The sequence below is a fragment of the Helianthus annuus genome, chromosome 17, assembly GCF_002127325.2.
Source record: "Helianthus annuus cultivar XRQ/B chromosome 17, HanXRQr2.0-SUNRISE, whole genome shotgun sequence".
NCBI classification, from domain to species: Eukaryota; Viridiplantae; Streptophyta; class Magnoliopsida; order Asterales; family Asteraceae; genus Helianthus; species Helianthus annuus.
In genome coordinates, this window is record NC_035449.2 from 129637123 (window position 1) to 129651233 (window position 14111).

Below are 14111 nucleotides of genomic sequence, written 5' to 3' on the forward strand. Positions count from 1 at the left end.
ATAAGTTTTGTCTACGGGTCATACCCTACTATTATAACATGACAAATTAAGTATATTTACTGTATAATTCAGACCCGTAACTCAGATTTCCAAATTGACTCTTTTATAATCTTTTAAATGACCAAAATGCCCTTCTAAGGCATAAATTGAGTTTAAAATTATTCGGGGCATAATAGAACATAACTTACTGATATTATATCATATTTAAAGCATATTATCTCAGGGAACTTGCATTTGACTCTTTTGGCTACCCGTAACGCCCTTTTTGCGTTCGGTTCGGTTTACGTAACTAGTTTGCGTAAATTGACCGAAACGGGTCAAACGTTATCATTTTTATCTCAAAATCCAGAATGTATTTAGTATACCCATATTATACAAGTATTCAAACTTGTCGGGTCTAAATCACATTCTATCCGGTCTTTCGCTTAATCGTGCGCTTGTACCGTATCGTCCTTAAAACTAACCGGTCTAAGCTAAAGCTTAAATAAAAGACCCGTTAGGAATCTAATAGGTTATTATAAACCTTTGTTCCAGATTAGGAGGCCCAGTAAAAGCTACCTACACTTACAAATTGTGATTCATACTTGCTCAGGTAAATACATTTTGACTTATTTTCCCTATACGGGCTTGGGGTACGGTATTTAAAATGCCGCTTGATCGAGCGCACAAATCCTGCACCCTTGGGTGTCCAGTCTTGAATAGTTTGTGCGACTCGTTTAAACAGTCTTGTTTTACTTTAAGGGTTTGGGGGGTTATTGACCGTGTCCCGGATATCCTTGGCATTATCTTACGAGATGGCCACGACCAGAGCACGGGGTGTAGGCGTACACCCGACGTGTATAACTCTTTAATGTGGTGTGTCATTTAATCTTTAGCCCGGACAGCAGATCCTGGGCCACCAAATGTACGAGTAACATGTAATTCGTTCACAAGTTTATATTGCATAATTATCCCAAGTTAATAAAAATATTTATGCCTTGTGCATTTAAATAAATTTTCAATCATTTTTCAAAATGAGTCAGTTGATTTGTATTTACCAGTGTAAACTGACGTATTTTCCCAAAAGGTTAAGTGCAGGTACTATACGAACTAGGCTGGCTGTTTTCCTAAGAGCGTCCACTATAGTCTCGCAAGCTCGGACGACAAATAAACTGTTGAACAATTTATCTTATTTTATTGATCCGCCTGTGGATCCGTTTCAACTACTTATGATGGTTATTATTACATTTTAAATAAAGTTGAAATGAATCTATTTCTGCTTCCGCTGTGCATTATTATATTGTGTTGTTTGTCTATGACGATGCCAACCACGTCACTGTACCCCACACCGGGCCCACCGGTGACACGTGGAGATCGGGGTGTGACAGGTTGGTATCAGAGCCAACGCTGAGTGAATTAAACACTAGCCTTCTGTGTTTAATCTCAGTTACACAATTGCACGTTCCTCGATTTTCGAGTCTAGACAAAGAACTTAGGAAATGTTCAAAGTTTCGTTTGTTTCATTTTATTTATTATTAGCTTGTCTTATATATCTTGTTGTGCAACTTGTTTGATTTTTGACAGGTTCATCATGCCGCCACGTATGCGAGGACGAGGAGGATTCGCCACATCACATGACCACGAGGCAGGGCCTTCGCACAGGTGAGCCCCATCAGCATCGCACAACACTGCAGCCCATGATCTTTGGAGATCAATCGCCGAGCCAGCCAGGCACTCGGTATCATTGAGTACCTCGCCATCCCTACCCCACTCATTTGGGCCCCATTCTGAAAATGGGCCCCACGACTCCCATGGATCTTTCATACCTCTTCATCAGTCACCTCACAACTACCCAGCACCCGGTTATCAGGGCCTGTACAACCCTGATGCCTACTTGGATGAACCAGTGGGTCATAACCCACTAGGACCTGAAGACCACTTCTCTGGTGGCAACGAGATGGAGGTCGACGAGGACACCGATCCCTCCATGCCGCCGTCCGGCACTCCCAACCATCCCATTGAGATATCGGATGGGTCACCATACAGGGGATCACCTTTCAATGGTGTTGACAGCTACGAGGAGAGGTTTAAGCAACACGACTGGGTCTATACCCCCAGCTACCATAACTCCCCCATGCACCAGTCTTACCACGGTTCTCCCGTGCACTCTCCGCACCACTCCCAGCAGCAGCAGCATCAGCCGCAACCCCAGCAGCAGGACCCATCTGAGGCCTTCTGGCGCGACGTGGTCACTCCGTCGCCACCACCACCACCGGTTTTGCCTCCTCCGCCTCAGAGGCCAAGGAGGAACGCGCGTATGTCTACGCGAGGAGGGATTCGCATTGGCACCCCTCGACATTCAGGTAGCGGCCGCTACTCGCCGCTCCACGAGGAGTCAGAGATGGGAGAGTCTCCGCATCCCGTCTCAGAGGTTTCTTCTGCGCCTATTGCGCCACCGCCACCACAGAACTTTGGAGAGCCAATCCCTGCGTATGCTAGCGCAGCACAGTTCAACCCTTTCGAGCCGACTTTTCCTCCAGGTTATGACTATATAGGAGATCCCTACTGGTTAGCTTCAGGCTACAATCCTCTCAACCAGGAGAGTGCTTTTGGAGGTCCCTGGGCTACGGGACAATAAGCTTTTGGGTACTTACCGCAAGGGTACCAGCAGCTGCAGCCTCCACAGCCACCGCAGTATCAGCCACCGCCGTCGGCGCCGATGATGTCGCCACCGCAAGTCCAAGAAATCCTGCAAGGGATACACGACGTGCGACGGGAATTGCAACATGATCGCCGACACAACCGCGGTATGTTCAAGAAGATGGTTGACTTGATTAAGGGTAAGAGTAAGAAGGATTATTAAATCCTTTGGTTGTTAGCTCATTTACTCATGTCCCTGCGAGGACATTCATTCCTGTATTCTACCCCTGCGTGGGTATATTTCTCTTGTTCTACCCCTGCGTGGGTATGTTGTTTCTGTTAGCCCCTGCGTGGGTTTGTTTTGTCTGTTTGTTTGTTTTGTTGTTGTTGTTTGGTTTAGCCCCTGCGTGGGCATGCTATTTGAGAAAAGTCCCGTTTAGGGCAAAAGTTGTACTAGTTTACTTTAATTTAAATAGTTAATTTAAATTTTTCATTTTATCTATGTGCATGAATATAATATTCAAATAAATGGAAAATATCAATTTTTATTTGATTTGCCATTTTAATAAGAATCTTAGTAAGGTAGAACCTAGCTTGAATGTCTTATTAAAAGGCCTAGCCAATATGGTAAAACCTGGTTGAAAAGATTCAAATCTCTGTTAACATCTGAAAACATGTTAACATTCTTGACTAAGCGTGATTCGTAAAATCACACATGTCACCCTTTTTAATAAATTATCTACAGATTATATCTGTATACAAGTCTGATTGTGACTTGATACCTACGGGTTATGACTATGTCGTATAAAGCAAAAAGGCAGTTGTGGTCTATGACTCCCTGCCAAGTAAAGGATTATTTGTTTAATTATACAATGCTAATCCTATAAAAATCTAAATTTATAATTTAGAAGTTGTCCGAAGTGACTAGGCCTATTGTGCCAATATATATATTTCATTCCATAATATAGTTGCTAATAAAAGCCCTGAATGAAATTAAATAAATTAACTATTATGATTCTTAATATCATGGTTAATAAATCGCCTAGAACGATAATATTGTTAGGTTTCTAAATAAGACCTTGTCCTTTTATGTAGCTTAAAACTACATGGCCAAATCGGAGGAGACCAACAGTCATTCTGGAGAACACCCAGATGATACAAAGATTCACGTTACTGGTGCGGAACTGCAAGCACTGGTTGAAAACGCTGTTGCCAAAGCTATGGATAGGCAATTCAGGGAATCTAGCGGGACTCGGAGTAGAACCCGAACCGTATCGCACGTCAAGCCCAAGACTCATTCAGAGGCTCATAGTAAGCCACCTTCTAAGAAGAATGAGCCGAAGAAGGATGAGGGGGATAATCACTCCTCCAACCACAGCAGTATTCCTAAGCAAGAAATCAAGCTGAAGCATGATACGTACAGCAAGTCCTGTACGTACAAGTGTTTCGTTTCATGCAAACCCAGGGATTTTACTGGGGAAAAAGGAGCAGTTGACTGCATGACATGGATTGATGAGATGGATACAGTTGTTGACATCAGCGGGTGTGCTGATAGGGACGTTGTGAAGTACGTGTCCCAGTCATTCAAGGGAGATGCTCTAGCATGGTGGAAGTCTCTTCTACAAGCTGCCGGTAAGGCCGCTCTGTACAGCTTGACATGGGATCAGTTTGTAGCCCTAATCAAAGAGAATTTATGCCCGCAGCATGAGGTCGAGAGGATTGAGTCGGATTTCGTATCCCTGGTAATGAAGAACCTCGATTGTCAGGCATATCTCACCACGTTCAACACCTTATCTCGATTAGTGCCGTATTTGGTGACCCCGGAGCCGCGAAGGATTGCTCGATTTATTGGGGGTCTGGCACCAGAGATCAAAGCGAGCGTTAAGGCATCAAGGCCTACGACATTCAGATCCGTAGCTGATCTATCCCTCTCCCTCACTCAAGATGTAGTCAGATTGAGAGCTATGAAGAGCTCAGAGGAAAACAAGAGGAAACGTGAGGATGACACCTCACGAAGATCGGAGAAACGACACAGAGGGAACAATGACCATAAGAAAGGGTCGGGATTTAAGAAGGGAGATCATCAATCGGGTGAAAAACCCAGATGCAAGACCTGCAAGAGACACCATTTTGGGAAATGTCGTTTGGAAGCGAAATCCCAGTCTCACGAAAAACGATGTGGAATCTGCAAGTCCACACACCATAAAGCCTTAGATTGCAAGAAGATTAAGGACGCAACTTGTTTTGGTTGCAATGAGAAAGGGCACATCCGGCCAAATTGCCCAAAGAATGCGAAGAAAGCTGACGACGGAAAGAAGACTAATGCGAGAGTCTTCAGAATGGACGCCAAGGAAGCAGTTCTAGACGACAACGTCATTACAGGTACTTTTCTTGTAAATGATGTTTTTGCTAGAGTCCTATTTGATTCAGGAGCTGATAAGTCATTTGTAGATGATAAGTTTTGTAAATTGTTAAACCTTCCTGTTAAAACCTTAAGTGTGAAATATGAGGTGGAATTAGCCGATGGAACCATAGAAACCGCCTCAACTGTTCTAGATGGATGTGTTATATCCATTAGGAATCATTCTTTCCCGTTATCCTTGCTTCCCTTTAAGCTAGCTGGATTCGATATTGTAATAGGCATGGATTGGTTATCGAGTAACCAAGCCCAGATTCTGTGCAGCAGAAAACAAGTGATAGTGAAGACTCCGTCTGGTGAGTCACTCACTATTCAAGGAGATACCCAGCATGGATTGCCTGAGCAAGTGTCCATGCTCAAGGCATCCAGATGCATGCAGAAGGGATGTGTCATTTATATGGCACAAGTTACCATTGATGAGCCGAAGCCGAAGATTGAAGATATCCCTGTTATCTCAGAATACCCTGAAGTATTCCCTGAAGAACTACCCGGTTTGCCACCAGATAGGCAAGTGGAGTTTCGGATAGACATCATTCCAGGCGATGCGCCTGTAGCAAGAGCACCATACAGATTGGCACCAACGGAGATGAAGGAGTTGAGGACGCAGTTGGATGATTTGTTAGCTAAAGGTTTTATTAGACCTAGCTCGTCTCCTTGGGGAGCACCAATGTTGTTCGTTAAAAAGAAGGATGGATCGATGCGTCTGTGCATCGATTACCGTGAGCTTAACAAGGTCACTATCAAGAATAGGTACCCGTTACCCGGATCGACGATCTGTTCGATCAGTTGCAAGGAGCAAGTTATTTCTCCAAGATCGACCTGAGGTCAGGTTATCATCAGCTAAAGGTCAAAGACGAAGATGTGCACAAGACAGCGTTTAGGACTCGTTATGGACATTACGAGTTCCTAGTGATGCCGTTTGGGCTCCCTAACGCACCAGCCGCATTCATGGATCTCATGAATCGTGTCTCCAAGCCCTATCTAGATAAATTCGTTATCGTCTTTATTGACGACATCCTTATCTACTCGAAGAGCCAAGCTGACCATGAGAAACACCTTCGTTGTATTCTCAAACTTCTGCATCAAGAGAAGCTTTATGCCAAATTTTCGAAGTGTGAATTTTGGCTTCGAGAAGTCCAATTCCTTGGACATGTAGTAAGCGAGCGTGGTATCCAAGTAGATCCCGCTAAAGTAGAAGCAGTCATGAACTGGCAGGAGCCGAAGACTCCTACCGAGATTCGCAGTTTCCTCGGATTGGCAGGATATTATAGGCGATTTATCGAGAACTTTTCAAGAATTGTTGCGCCCCTAACTTCGTTGACTCGTAAGAAGATTAAGTTCGATTGGGGCCCTAAGCAGCAGGAATCCTTCGATATTTTGAAGAAAAAGTTGAGCAATGCTCCAGTGTTGACATTGCCCGATGGCGTAGAAGAATTTGTGGTGTACTGTGATGCGTCACACACTGGCATGGGTTGTGTACTCATGCAGAAAGGCAAAGTCATTGCCTACGCTTCTCGACAGCTAAAGGTGCACGAGAAGAACTACACCACCCACGATTTGGAATTGGGTGCAGTTGTATTTGCTTTGAAGCTATGGAGACATTACTTGTATGGAACCAAGTGTATAATATATTCAGATCACAATAGTCTTCAGCATCTGTTCAATCAGAAGGAATTGAACATGCGTCAAAGGCGATGGATGGAAACTCTAAATGATTATGACTGTGAGATAAGATACCATCCAGGCAAGGCAAATGTGGTTGCCGACGCCTTAAGCAGAAAGGAAAGGGTGAAACCGATCAGAATCAATGCCAAACGCATTGAGATAAGGAACAATTTGAATGAAAGGGTGTTAGCTGCACAGAAGGAAGCTGTGCTGGAAGCTAACTATCCTGAAGAAAAGTTAGGAGTAACTGAGGAGCAGTTATCCTACGACAAAGATGGAATGCTACGACTAAACGGACGCATATGGGTTCCAGTTTATGGAGGACTTCGGGATGTTATCCTCCAGGAAGCCCACAGCTTTAAATATTCCGTTCATCCTGGAGCTGATAAGATGTACCAGGATTTGAAAGCAAACTACTGGTGGATTGGTTTGAAAAAGTCAGTAGCTGAGCATGTAGCTAAATGTTTGACTTGTGCGCAAGTCAAGGCTGAGCATCAGAAGCCGTCAGGTTTGCTTCAACAACCTGAAATTCCCAAGTGGAAATGGGAAATGGTGACAATGGATTTCATCACCAAGTTGCCGAAGACGAAAAAGGGAAATGATACCATATGGTTCATAGTAGATAGACTGACTAAGTCAGCTCATTTTCTACCCATCAAGGAGACGTATAGCTCCGATATGTTAGCTCAATTATACGTTGATAAGATTGTAGCATTTCATGGTATACCTATATCTATTATCTCTGATAGAGATACTAGATATACGTCGCATTTTTGGAAGAGTTTCCAACAATCGTTGGGCACTCGTTTGAATTTTAGTACGGCCTATCATCCTCAGACTGATGGTCAGAGTGAGCGTACTATTCAAACCTTGGAAGACATGCTTCGTGCATGTGCGATCGATTTGGGTGGTAGTTGGGATAAGAACCTTCTACTGATTGAATTCTCCTACAACAATAGCTACCATTCCAGCATAAAGGCTACGCCTTTTGAGGCCCTATACGGTAGAAAGTGTAGATCGCCCATTTGTTGGGCAGAAGTTGGAGATGTCCAATTATCAGGACCAGATATCGTTTTTGAGACGACGGACAAGATCGTTCAGATTCGCGATCGATTGAAAGCTGCCAGAGATAGGCAGAAAAGTTATGCGGATCCTAAGCGCAAGGATTTTCACTTCGATGTAGGTGATAAGGTATTGCTTAAAGTATCGCCCTGGAAGGGTGTGATGCGATTTGGAAAGAAAGGCAAGCTAAGCCCGAGGTACATAGGACCTTTTGAGATTATCGAACGTGTCGGGTCAGTCGCTTACAAGTTAAACTTGCCTGAAGAGCTTAGTGCTATTCACAATGTGTTCCACATCTGTAATTTGAAGAAGTGTTTCGCTGACGAATCACTGGTTATACCGCATACAGATATACACATAGATGAGAGTCTGAAGTTTGTGGAAAAACCTTTGTCGATTGAGGATCGACAGGTGAAGAAGCTTCGAAGGAAGCATGTGCCTATTGTTAAGGTCAAATGGGATGCCCGTAGAGGTCCCGAATATACGTGGGAAGTGGAATCCACGATGAAAGAGAAATATCCTCATTTGTTTCAGTAAATCTTGAGGTCGAGATTTCTTATAAGGGGGTGAGGATGTAACACCTCGAAAAATTTTGTCCAATAATGTGTTGACACGTGTCATAAGGTTCCGGTATGTGAAAACAAACTTTAAAGGGACTAAAAGTGACAAACGGTGAAAACTATGGAACGTAAGGGTCCAAAGTGTCAACAATGGATAAATAGACTCTATGATAACCCTACATAATGTTTATAACCTTAAACGGATGGTTCATGGATCATACGAAGCGGAAAATGCCCAAAAGTGAGGAATTACAAACTATAGGGGCCAAAAGTGTCAACATGTTGAATTTATACCTCTGAGTGAACTTTTGGCAGACCCGAAGCTTTGTAATGCTAAAATATACTCACTAGAATATGTGGTAAAAATTTCATGAAGTTTCGATAACGTATGAGAAAGTTATGGCCAAAACCGTACTTGAGGGGTTAAAAGCGTCAACGTCGAATTTCATGGCTTTTCGGTTGAGCGCAAAGTTATCCGAGGACAATACCATGTTGGTAAATGTCCCAAGGTTCTTAAAAACCAAATTTGGGGGTTTACGAGTCAAAATAAGTAGCCGAAACATCACGTGCAAGGACAGGGACCAAAGCTGCCAAAGTTTGAAAGTGTTTGGCTGACCAGCAGGCCAGGCGACCCGCCTGGACAGACCCAAGCGGGCCGCGTGACCCTATCAGATGCAGAAATTCGCGAAATGGGCATTTTGGGTCCGAAATTTGAATGGGAAACAGCTTGCAACACCTCCTAAACTCACCAATGAGAATGCTTGCATGTTGGGACACCTGTGGAACTCTGGCAACACCTGATTTCATCATAAATTAGATCAAAAGCTCTCATTTTTGGGCACATGCATTGTAAACAAGAATACTAGCAATTGCAAGAACTCTCAAGACTTCTCCAGGAGCTTTCTGATCATCAAGGCAGACTCCAAGTGCTTGCTAGGCTTCATTAGGACCTTGGTAATCCTTTATATCATCCTATAATTCGTTCTAGCATAGATTAATTGCTAAAAGTGTTGGTGCACTACATCTGTTGATTTCGTCTTAGATCGAGTCATTGTCTTAGAACGTTAGATCTGGGCTTGAAATACGAGAAATGGTCAAAATGTATAGGTTTTAGGTTAGTGGATCGCTCATTAGGCCCATTAGGGTTTGGACCGCTCGATCGGACATGTTTGGACCGCTCGAACGGCAAAGCAGCTTATGGACCGTCGATATGACACATGGTTGGACCGCTCTTGTGTCATCATGTGTGGACCGCTTATTGGGCCTGTCCAATTAGCGGTTCCAGATGTCTATAAATAGTCCGATGAGCGATTTCATTTGTAAGAGGTGTAGAAATCGTGCCGAAGCTCTGCCGGTGCGAGATTTGAGCTGTAAACGTTTGAAATCAATAAACAAGTAGTTAAAAGTGATTTGCCTGTTGTTTCTACCTTAGTTTCTTGTTATTCCGCACCTGAAACCAAGGAGAAAGCCTCTGAACGACTCGTTCGGGTCAGCAAACGATCCTACAAAAAGTCAAACCGTTGTTCATATAGTTTGACTTTTCGATTAAACGAGTTTTACTCTGTCATTTCTCAAATTGAAACCACTAATATGTTGGTATTTATGTGGGAAACAAACCCTCAAAAGGGTATTCTCTGATTTCCACCTTATGCATGCTAATTGTCGAGTCAAAGATGTTATTAAAAAGTCAACAGAAATCATTTTTGCGAAAAATAGCTTAAATGGTAATGTAGATGACATGCAATCAGTTTGATCAGCAAAAATAAATTATAATGAATATAAGAATGTGTTTTATCATAATAAACTCGACAATCCTTATTATAAATACGAATCGGAACCGAAAGTCTTGTAAAACGACTTTTTCGTAGACTATCGATTCGGATCCGTGCATGCATGTTTGAGATCTGTATTAGAGTTTATTTTTGACTATTTTTATTTTAGTATAACTTTCTGGAATTTTTGATACTTGAGTCTATGCTTAGCCGATTCATTTGCATGTTTCCGATTTATGCTTAAAGTTGACTATTTTGCCCTTTTTGATATAAAACGTGATTTTTGGAAAAGTGAAAGAGTAGAAATCTTTACTTCTAATATATAAACTTGCACCGAAAATTTGAGATCAGTTAGTGGTCCAGATTTTGAGTTATGGCCGATAGCGTATAACTATATCTTAAAGTTACATAAACGGCGCATTTAGCGTATAACCTATTTCAGGCCACGTTTTGATATAAAACTTTTTACCCACTGATGTTATATATTATTTTGGGATTTTTGATGATTTTTATTTAATTTTTGGCTGATCGTATCATAGATCGCTTAGTCGATTCGGTTAATGCCGGTTTTGACCGTTTAAGCCATAAAATGAGTTTTATACATTCTTTTGACCCCAAACCTTTTTCTACTGATTTTATATGTTAAATAAATTATTTTGAGCATTCTGGAAATATAAAAATCTCAGCTTTCTTTTAAAAACCCGGAAACGGCTCTAAATCGCATTTTTAGCGTTTTTAGAGCATAGTAGGCGTTATACTCATTTTAAACATATAAGAATTATACCTACTGATGTATTTAGCATATTTTCACATAATAACAGTAAGTATAAATGTTTGAACTCAGATTTCCAGTTTTAGCATTTTTAGCCCTTGTGAAATTACTAAAATACCCCTACGGTGCATAGTTTGATTTTAAATGATAAGTTTTGTCTACGGGTCATACCCTACTATTATAACATGACAAATTAAGTATATTTACTGTATAATTCAGACCCGTAACTCAGATTTCCAAATTGACTCTTTTATAATCTTTTAAATGACCAAAATGCCCTTCTAAGGCATAAATTGAGTTTAAAATTATTCGGGGCATAATAGAACATAACTTACTGATATTATATCATATTTAAAGCATATTATCTCAGGGAACTTGCATTTGACTCTTTTGGCTACCCGTAACGCCCTTTTTGCGTTCGGTTCGGTTTACGTAACTAGTTTGCGTAAATTGACCGAAACGGGTCAAACGTTATCATTTTTATCTCAAAATCCAGAATGTATTTAGTATACCCATATTATACAAGTATTCAAACTTGTCGGGTCTAAATCACATTCTATCCGGTCTTTCGCTTAATCGTGCGCTTGTACCGTATCGTCCTTAAAACTAACCGGTCTAAGCTAAAGCTTAAATAAAAGACCCGTTAGGAATCTAATAGGTTATTATAAACCTTTGTTCCAGATTAGGAGGCCCAGTAAAAGCTACCTACACTTACAAATTGTGATTCATACTTGCTCAGGTAAATACATTTTGACTTATTTTCCCTATACGGGCTTGGGGTACGGTATTTAAAATGCCGCTTGATCGAGCGCACAAATCCTGCACCCTTGGGTGTCCAGTCTTGAATAGTTTGTGCGACTCGTTTAAACAGTCTTGTTTTACTTTAAGGGTTTGGGGGGTTATTGACCGTGTCCCGGATATCCTTGGCATTATCTTACGAGATGGCCACGACCAGAGCACGGGGTGTAGGCGTACACCCGACGTGTATAACTCTTTAATGTGGTGTGTCATTTAATCTTTAGCCCGGACAGCAGATCCCGGGCCACCAAATGTACGAGTAACATGTAATTCGTTCACAAGTTTATATTGCATAATTATCCCAAGTTAATAAAAATATTTATGCCTTGTGCATTTAAATAAATTTTCAATCATTTTTCAAAATGAGTCAGTTGATTTGTATTTACCAGTGTAAACTGACGTATTTTCCCAAAAGGTTAAGTGCAGGTACTATACGAACTAGGCTGGCTGTTTTCCTAAGAGCGTCCACTATAGTCTCGCAAGCTCGGACGACAAATAAACTGTTGAACAATTTATCTTATTTTATTGATCCGCCTGTGGATCCGTTTCAACTACTTATGATGGTTATTATTACATTTTAAATAAAGTTGAAATGAATCTATTTCTGCTTCCGCTGTGCATTATTATATTGTGTTGTTTGTCTATGACGATGCCAACCACGTCACTGTACTCCACACCGGGCCCACCGGTGACACGTGGAGATCGGGGTGTGACAGAACCTGATTTTTCAAACGATGGGATACACATTTCAAACGGACACCATATCTTCGTTCAAACGGAAGGTAGTTTTCAGTCAATTTTTCTAATTTTTAGATTGAATCAAGATCTGATATTCACAAGGATTGATTAGTAGATAGTTTTACACACTCTGTCAAAAATTCAGTCCAATTTAACCGGCCAAATGTTCTGTAATCCTTTTCTGAGCTGAAAAACCAACTGATTCAAGTGTAATCACTCACAACTGGCTCTGATTCCAATTGTAGGATCAGTTTGTGTGACAACTCGAGTTTCTGACTTTCGCTTTCGCATTAAATGCGCGTTGACTTTGACTGCTTAGTTGCTTGGGTTGTGAACTTGAATTGTACGCGTGGTGTTTTAATGAAACGTATTGTTGTTTTGCCTATATGTGATTACTTGTTGTGGTAGAAAATAATATTAGAATTAATATTAGAATTATCATTAAAACACTTAGTTTAGATCGAAACATGTTATGCCAATCGAAGGACCCCGAAAGATATCCTTCGATTCGAAGGATCAACTGCCGGTTCGAAGGATCTCGAAACATATCCTTCGAACCAAGACCATATCCTTCGACTGGAACCCAGATCCTTCGGCCCAGTCTTTCAGATGGGCTTGGCCCATTTCTGTAATACGTATAAATACGTATCAGCATGTATCGGCTGTCATTTTCTATCATATTCCCAACCCTAGAGCTCTCCAAACTGTGACGGCAAGCTAGTAACCACAGGAGACCCTTGCGACCAAACCCTCATTTCGGTTAGTAAAATCTATTTGATTCGATCGTTCGTTTATATGCGTATGTGTTCACGTGTAGTGTGTTCTTGATTGTTGATGTAACCTGAACTGATACATGCCTGAATATTATGATTTTGAATACGATTGAATATCGATATAGATTTCACATAGGGTTTGATGATGTGTTAATGTGCGTTAACCGGTTTCGTGATACGTTTAAACTAGGTTCATGCTAGACAATGATTTCTGGATGATTGCGTTATGATTAGATGTGCTAAATGATTCTGATGTTTTGGTAATGATGATGACGGCTGTACAGATGATTAGGGTTGCTGTTCCTGTGAAAACGTAACTGATTGTGAAAACGTAACTGTTGATTGATCGAAAGATGCTTGTAGTCGAAACATAGTATTGACCGAAGGATAGATATGACCGAAACATAATTAAGTTGACCGAAAGATACCTTAGGTCGAAAGATGACTGATGGTACGAAACATACCAACTAGTCCGAAAGATAACTGTGAAAACTTGTAAGTGTCGAAAGATCACTAATGTGTCGAAAGATAAGGTTGGATTCGAAGGATGGTAGGTTATAAACATCTTTCGAAAGATAGTGGAATGTATGTTTGATTTACTTGACATGCCATGCTTGATGATGAATGTTTACATTTGCAATTGTGTGACACTCGATTTGCATACGTATCATTGCGAACATGAACTGATTTGTTATACATGCATACAATAGGACGTGATTAATTACTTGTGAGTACATAACCTAGCATACCGAGCAAACCAAGGTGAGTTCACACTCTTACTAAGGCATGGGATTCCCGGGTTGTGGGAATGGGTTAAAGGCTTGATGATAAACTAATAACGTACATACACTACGCTTTTCCTAGACTATCACCTATCATAGTCCTCGGATGTCAGGACGGTTCCGTAGGTTGGAAAACACCTACGTGGTTCCG